The sequence below is a fragment of the Nicotiana attenuata genome, unplaced genomic scaffold (genome assembly GCF_001879085.1).
Source record: "Nicotiana attenuata strain UT unplaced genomic scaffold, NIATTr2, whole genome shotgun sequence".
Lineage (NCBI taxonomy): Eukaryota > Viridiplantae > Streptophyta > Magnoliopsida > Solanales > Solanaceae > Nicotiana > Nicotiana attenuata.
In genome coordinates this window covers 23188-30769 of record NW_017671524.1, presented here as the reverse complement: position 1 = coordinate 30769, position 7582 = coordinate 23188, and the positions used below count along the sequence as shown (strand labels likewise).

Below are 7582 nucleotides of genomic sequence, written 5' to 3'. Positions count from 1 at the left end.
TTCAAGCAATACATGAACTAGAAACAATCAAGTAAGATGAAGAGTGAGCCGTGAGGTATATAACAAGAATACATGAATTGCAATTGAGATGAATTTCGGAAGACAATAAACATATGGCTGAGATATATGTGTGTGGTAACAGATTAGTAGTTCATTAATATTTCATTAAGCTATCAACTTTCTGGAGCAAATATGTGAATTCCTACCAATACCAAATCTTTTGTACAATGTTTCAGTGCAAATATAAGGATTTTATCACCTTTTCTATTTGTCATCTAACATTCAATTCATCCCAATCTGAAGATAATTCCTCCGCTTCATAGTGGCAATACATGCTCCAACAAGATATAACAAAGGATAAGAACTATCAGAAAAGCAAAGAGAAGTAACAAAAAATAAAAAGCTACTTGAAAAGAAAAAAAGAAAAAGAATAACTTACATATGTTAGAACACCTTCGTTTTAATCATCACAGGTATTTCCAATCGATCTTTATGGTAGGAATATGAGCAATATATGGCCAGTAATCCCCCTTCTCAAATTCTAGGAGTGGTTTGAGCAATGGGCAGCAAGAAATATCTAGTTCAGAGATGGAAGAGGGCGTCCCTTTTACTTGAAGAGCATGAAATATCTAGTTCATCATTTATTCCGAGATCTTCAGTCCCGTTGGGAATCAAAATCCTGTTAAGGCCGTGGCAACTTCTTACTTTCAAATAGCGTGCTTGTGGGACCAACTCAGGTGATATCTCATCTATAGAATCACATTCTATCAGTTCCAGTTTCTCCAGAAACATGTTACTTCCTCCATAAATCATATCACCAACTGATGCCTCCAATTTCAATTTCCCACAACGCTTTATCATTATTTCCTTCAAAGTATTTGGCAGAATGCTAACAGGCAAGGAGGTAAGAGAGTGACAATCACTGATGCATAATTCAACTATCTGTTTCATTCCCTGAAGTTGAGACAAAAACAGTTCAGCGTAATCAAAAAGAACTCCAACCTTAGGAGAACCTTCAACTTTAAACTTTTTTAGACTTGAAAGTTGGATAGGTGTCTCCAGATTGAGTTCCGGACAATTTGAAATTGTCAATTTTGTCAGAGAACAAAGATTTTCAGGCAACTTTCCAGTCAACTTGGGGCAATTTTTAATTGAAAGATTCTGAAGTACATGAAACTCTTCTCCATTCCCTAGTATGTGCCACTGCTTCCACTCCAGCATCTCTGCAAACTCAAGTCGCTCAAGAGAGTTAAAAGGCTTTTTGGAGGACGAACTACCATAGAATTCTTCAGTCACCTCTATTATTCGATACATCCCTCTAATGGTAATTTCAGAGAAGGAAGCTGGCCTAATGCTGTCAAGGAATAACAGTCCTCGCAGTTGCTTAGACACAATTCCACCAGCTCAGAAAATGAATGATCAGCTAGCCAATTTGGAAAGTTTGTCCCTCTATATCCGGTGATCTCAAGTTCTTTAATGTTTAGATTTGGATGTAGCTCACCAAGTATTTCTCTTTCATTTTGTGAACTGTCAGCAATACTTTCACTCCACTCACTCCACTCCAATGATAACTTTTCAATATGTTCCTTTTCTCTCATGTTTGCCTTCAAAGCTTCCCTTCTATCCGCCACATTTTCCAACTGTCGAATTGATAGTGTTCCATACAAGCTGCATAGTTCACCCAAATCTTCCATTCTCGAACCACTGCTACCACCAAGAAAAACTTCAACTCCCAATAACACACAGATGCTTTTCAACTTGCTTAGATGTTGCGGCTTCTTCAAGCATGGAGTGTCGCTAATGTCAAGGTGATGCAAGTTGATCAATTTTTGCATTTGCATAGGTAACTCCACAAGATTTTGACAACATGACAAGAGAAGTGTCTCTAAGTTATAGAGTACACAAATTGAATCTGGTAACTGCTTTATCTTTGTCAAAGAAAGGTCCAAAAATCTTAGGAGTTTTAACTTGATGAACAAGTCATTTGGCAACTCCACAATCTCATAAGACAATGAGAGTGCCCTTAAGGATGTTAGTCTTGACAATATATTATGCAACACCCTCTTGCTTAAAGGAAGTGCCCCATAGAGCTTGATATTGATAGGAAGCAATGTCCTCAGCTGGTCCAATTTGTCGAGAGGTTTCAATTTCTCAAAGTCACCATATCCCATTGAATATGATAAATGTCGACATCTTCCCAACATGTCAGATCCTTTGTTATCTTCCAAATTGATACAAAGTTTTGAAGATGCAACTTGGGCCAAATCATTGACAAGGTCATGCATTAAGAATTTCTCGGTGTTCCCTTGAGAAGACCTTGGGACCCTTTCAAACAATGATCTTGATCGCAACTCGAGAAAGTATTGGTTGCCCGAATCTTCAATTATTTTATCTTTTTGCAACCGTTGCACGAGACCATTAGCAATCCAGAGTTGAATAACTTGTTTTGCCAAATGGATAATCTTTGGGAAATATTGCACAATAGGAAAAGCTTTGCTTCAAATGCACGGGAAGATCATTGTAGCTCAACATTAACGCTGGTAATATGCCATTGTCTGGCAGCTCCCATACTTCACTTCTCAAAATGCGTCTCCACTCTTCAACCTCTAATTTGGACCGTAACAAACCGGCAAGTGTCTTTAGTGCTAAGGGTAAAACTTTGCACTTTTTTGCAATTTGTTTTCCTACCTCTTCAAGTTCCGGATGTTCCTTAGGATCCCTATTTTCAAATGCATGTCTTTTGAATAAAGGCCAAGAGAATTCAATAGGAAGAATCTCCATGATAATTGGCCGACTACCCATCATCTCCGCAACACTCTCCTTACGTGTTGTCACAATGATCTTACTTTCAATTTCTCCTTGTGCAAAACGATTTCTCAAGTCATCCCACTCCATGTACTTGTCATTCCAAACATCATCTAAAACAATAAGAAACTTTTTACCTTTCCTTCAATTTGATTTGTAGCTGATTAAGATTGTTATCGACCTTTAAGTCAAATGAGCCAATTTCTTGAAGTAATCCTTTTGTTATTCTAGAAGCATCATATGGTTCCGACACACAGAACCAAGCTTTCAAATCAAAATGATCTTTCAACTTCTCATTATTGTAAACAGCTTTAGCAAGTGTTGTCTTGCCAACCCCAGCCATTCCAACTATAGGAATTACAGTCAAATTTTTTCCATTTGCATCAACAGACAATAAGCGGTCAACCAATTCCTTTATTTCATTCTGCCTACCAAAGATATCAGATTCATCAACCATAGAAGTTGAAGGTTTTCTAGTTTCTTGTTTACTCGAGTCAAGATATGACTTTAGGTCAAGGCGACCAATTTGCTTTTCCAACTCCTCCAATGTTTCAATGGTGTCTTCCAACTTCTCCTTCATGTTAAGAAAACGTTCATCACTCAAACATAAGTTGAGGTCACTTACCTGTTGGTTGCTTGTTTCTGCAAGATTTTGATGCAGACCTTCCACCTTAACTCTCAGAACTTCATAATTGATTTCTTCCATAAAGTTTTCAGCACTGTCCACAGCATCTTGAAGCTCATTAAGCCACTGGCTCACGTATTGATTTGATGCCTTCTTATTCTCTGCATCATATAGAACAGCCTGAAGACCAAGCAAGGTAATTCTCAGCTTCTTTAATAATCGAACATCATGTTTGTCCCTCTGAAACATCTTGAGCAGGTCACCCTGAGGAGCAAGCCTATCAAAGAGAACATTCAAAGCTGAAGATAGAAATGCACCTCCAACTGCTAAGCCAATATCCATTTCTGAAAAGCTGCAAAACAGGCTTAGGTTTACCTGTTCAATGCTAAGAGCAAACAAGAATGCTCAGAGTATACTAGCTGCTTCCGTGATATCTGTCTCTTGCTTTTGCTGAAAATAAAAGCAAAACTATCCTTTTTTTTCTCTTTTCAAAAAGTAAGATTTTTTAACCAACAAAAACACAAAGCTAGCGTTTGGCTATAGATCCCAAATTTATTTTGAAAAATTTAATTTGGATGAAGTTTGGTTTGAAGATGAAAATATGTTTGGACATAGATTTCAAAACATATTTCCAAACATTATTTTGGAAAAATATGTATTTAATTCCCAAGTTTTGGAATTTTGGCCCAAAATCAGCAATTGGGGTAATTTTGGGATTTGGGGTTTGGGATTTTGCCAAAATTTATGACCAAACATGAGTTTTGAAAATAAATCCCAAGTTTATTTTGACAAAACTCATGACCAAACGGGGCCAAAGACTTCGTAATGGAGACTTGTTTCTTAATTATTCATTGAATAATTGAGAGGAGATAAAGGGTACGTTGCAACTTGCTAAAACTCGAAGTCCACCTACTGTGGTTGGCATTAAAATAAGCTTCATTCTAAAAGGGCAGCTGCTGTACACAGAGTTTAAATTTTCTTGACATTTTGCTCGTTAGATTCTTCAATGTTGTTCAAAGGTTTGTTTGGTTGGGTGGCAAATTAACCCCTTAATTTATGCTGATTTGATTTGGATTCTTGCCTCTGTGATTTCCCTTTTGAATAATTGAGAGGAGTATAGAAAGGGACAGGTTGGGGGACCGAAAATAAAATGATAAATTTGTGTAGGGCATGTGTTAGGTATGCCTTTAGCTTCATTAACTTTTCCACACCTTATTATAGTGATAATTGGTCCTACTATATCATGAATATTGTTTTAGAAATTGCTGAAGTTTGAATAATATCCTACACTCTACATTCTTGAAAGGCCAAATACTCCCTTAAACTTTCTGCCGAATTTATTTTCTTATTATAGTAGTATTTTTTTGTTTTTTGTTTTATGTTCAAGGTTTTGTGATCTTCTTGCAATATACCTCTTTGAAGTTGAAAACCTAAACAATAATAGGAAATTTTTGGTATGCATATCGTTTGGCTGGAAAATAAGTTATTCCATAATTAATTATCTCGGGATTAGTTATCGCCACCATATACAAGGGGCTGCTTGTTGCTCGCCCCTATCTCTAAAGTGGTTTATGCACGGAACTTGTTACCACTAAACGACGAAGCCAGGAGCGGAAGGAGGGACTTGAACCCTCAACCTCAGCTTTGGCAAGGCTATGCTCTACCATTAAGCTATTTCCGCCAGCTAGGGTAGTGGCGAAGCACTACTAAGCAATTCACGTATCACTTGATACGGACGACTTCTGTTTTTCCGCCGGACCACAGTCTTGACCTCCGATTGAGCTACGAACAGGAGTAGATAGGCGGTTAGGGGGGGAGAGGGCCGGCTGGGCCTGCCTTTTCAATCAATCTCCGGCCGGTCAGTGCCGCTGTTGGTACGAGTTGTAAGGAGTCTTGGTCCACTCTCCCATAGGGATAAAAATAACCCTACAATCCCAGAATAATTAATCACGAGAATAATTATACCGCGATTTTAACCCAATCAAACATAGGATAAATTTATTTTAAATTTAATCTCAAAATTAATTATTAATTATCCCCGAGATTAATTATCGATTATCCCTCGTACGAAACGAGCCTCTAGTATCTTAAATAGACATTAATCTATCTTGAAATAGTCTCTACAAAGAGCTTTATTTTACCTATTAATTGAATTGCAAGTTAATATATAATAGTGTTCCTAAAACACAAAATTACCAGCGACAATGGAAAAAGGGGGCAAGCAAACAAACAAGAAATTGCATAAAGATTAACAAAGTGAGGATGCCATCTAGAGAACATGTAGCAAGTAAGAGTCAAAATTAAAGACACTTGTGCTTTATGTGTTACAACTGAATACCTTCTAATTGTGGCTTTAAATTCATCCATATCTCCTAAACAAACAGTATGACATATTAAACTTTAATAAAACCAAAAGCTGTAAAACTTTCATAAAGCAAAGTTAATATGACGACTCTTGAAGAAATTGAACCACTATTAGCTGAGGCTAAAATTGTGGATGAGAATGACGATGATACAGTAGAGGACAAAGATTTGGAAAGACATCCTTGCGTGTACCTCGACTAATTTCACGGGTTCTATTATTTCCTTTTTTTTTGGATAATCATGGTGTTCAAACAACTGCACCTCGAGTAATTTTACCAGTTTTGCTACCAAAATTATCTGTCCATCTGAACATATGTAAAAATGACCTCTTGTTTTATATATGCCTGAATTTGAACCTAAGAGCTCCCACTGTAAACACCAGCTTCTCTTATTGAAGAAAAGTTATGACAAATGAATCTAGTTTTCTCAGAATTTTGTTTTATTTTGATATATTTATTTACCTCTAACTTTTTGTTTTATTTGTAGAAGGAACAAGACAATTAATAGAGCAAAGAAGAAGGAAGAAGTGCATGCAGTTGAAAGTATCAAGTCAAACCTGTTGATTTCAGGGGCTGTAATTGTTATTATTGGAGCTCTTTTTGCCATATCTAACAAGTTACGAGAATCTTAACGAATCAAACTTCCCCTCTTGCAAAGCTTGAAAGGAAACAAAGAAGTTCATCCAAGTTTTTCTTTATTGTTGAAAGAAAAATGGTTTTGTTTTCTCTTGTCTGTACTCAAAATATTTATTTTGCTCCCAATTTTAACTCCCTGAAAGACAAAGGCCGAAGGAATAGCAGCTCACGGGATACTCAGATTTCTCTCAAGGATGATCCTTTGTGCGGGTACCTCACACTAATTCCAACCGACTAGTTCACTTGTGCACACTTCCAATGGCTTTCTTTCTATGCTCATAATCCTACAAAAACACTGCAAAAAATAATAGAAAAATAAGAAAGAAAAAAAATAAAATTAAAAGAAAGCAGTAAAGATGGGTTGCCTCCCAACAAGCGCCTAATTTAACGTCACGGCACGACGTGAACCATTATTTCCTCCACCTCGAACTTATGAATTGTACCCCTAACATGACATCCAGTCTGCGATTATGCTCCATAGGTGGGGACACAAAGATAACCAGGCCAAGCAATAAAATTTTCACTCTACACTTCTCGGCCTTTAGATAGGGAATGCAATTTTTACTTTTCGACACAACAAATTCAAGAATATATGCACTTTCATCCTCACTCTTTGACTCCCCCATAGGCTCAGATAGCTCGATTACTATCTTACTATCTAAACACAATGCGGAAAAATGATTGGAATGAGGTCTAATGCGCCCTAACTCATGGATTTTACTACTATTTGCATCCCCATATTTACATATACTAGAGTCTCATAAAGTAATGTTATCTACTCCCTCATATGACTCTAGAGCACTCTTCTCAACATTGGCATCCTCAAGAAAAATATGGTCTAATGATTGGTATTCTCGTTTTAGCTCCTCAATTTGATCTAGAAGATTTTTTTCAGCTTCACACAACTCATTATTAAATTGTTGGGCGTTACACGCATTAACCTTTGCACTCAAATCTATATCCAAGTTGTGCACCACCAAAATTATCAATTTTATGTGCAAGATCAACTCTCTCCTTAGACCATCATTCACCAACGTTGTTAGAAGACAACATCGTTTCACAAATTCCCCTAATTGAGAATATTCGTCCCAATACCAACCCTTACTCCCATATTCAAATTCAGATCTCCAAGAGGTCAGATCATGACAAGCCC

General features: G+C 37.0%; 1 pseudogene; it reads right to left on the bottom strand.

Moving 5' to 3' along the window:
• LOC109208792 lies at positions 1 to 3986 on the bottom strand (annotated as a pseudogene).
• Positions 3987 to 7582: the final 3596 nt, after the last annotated feature.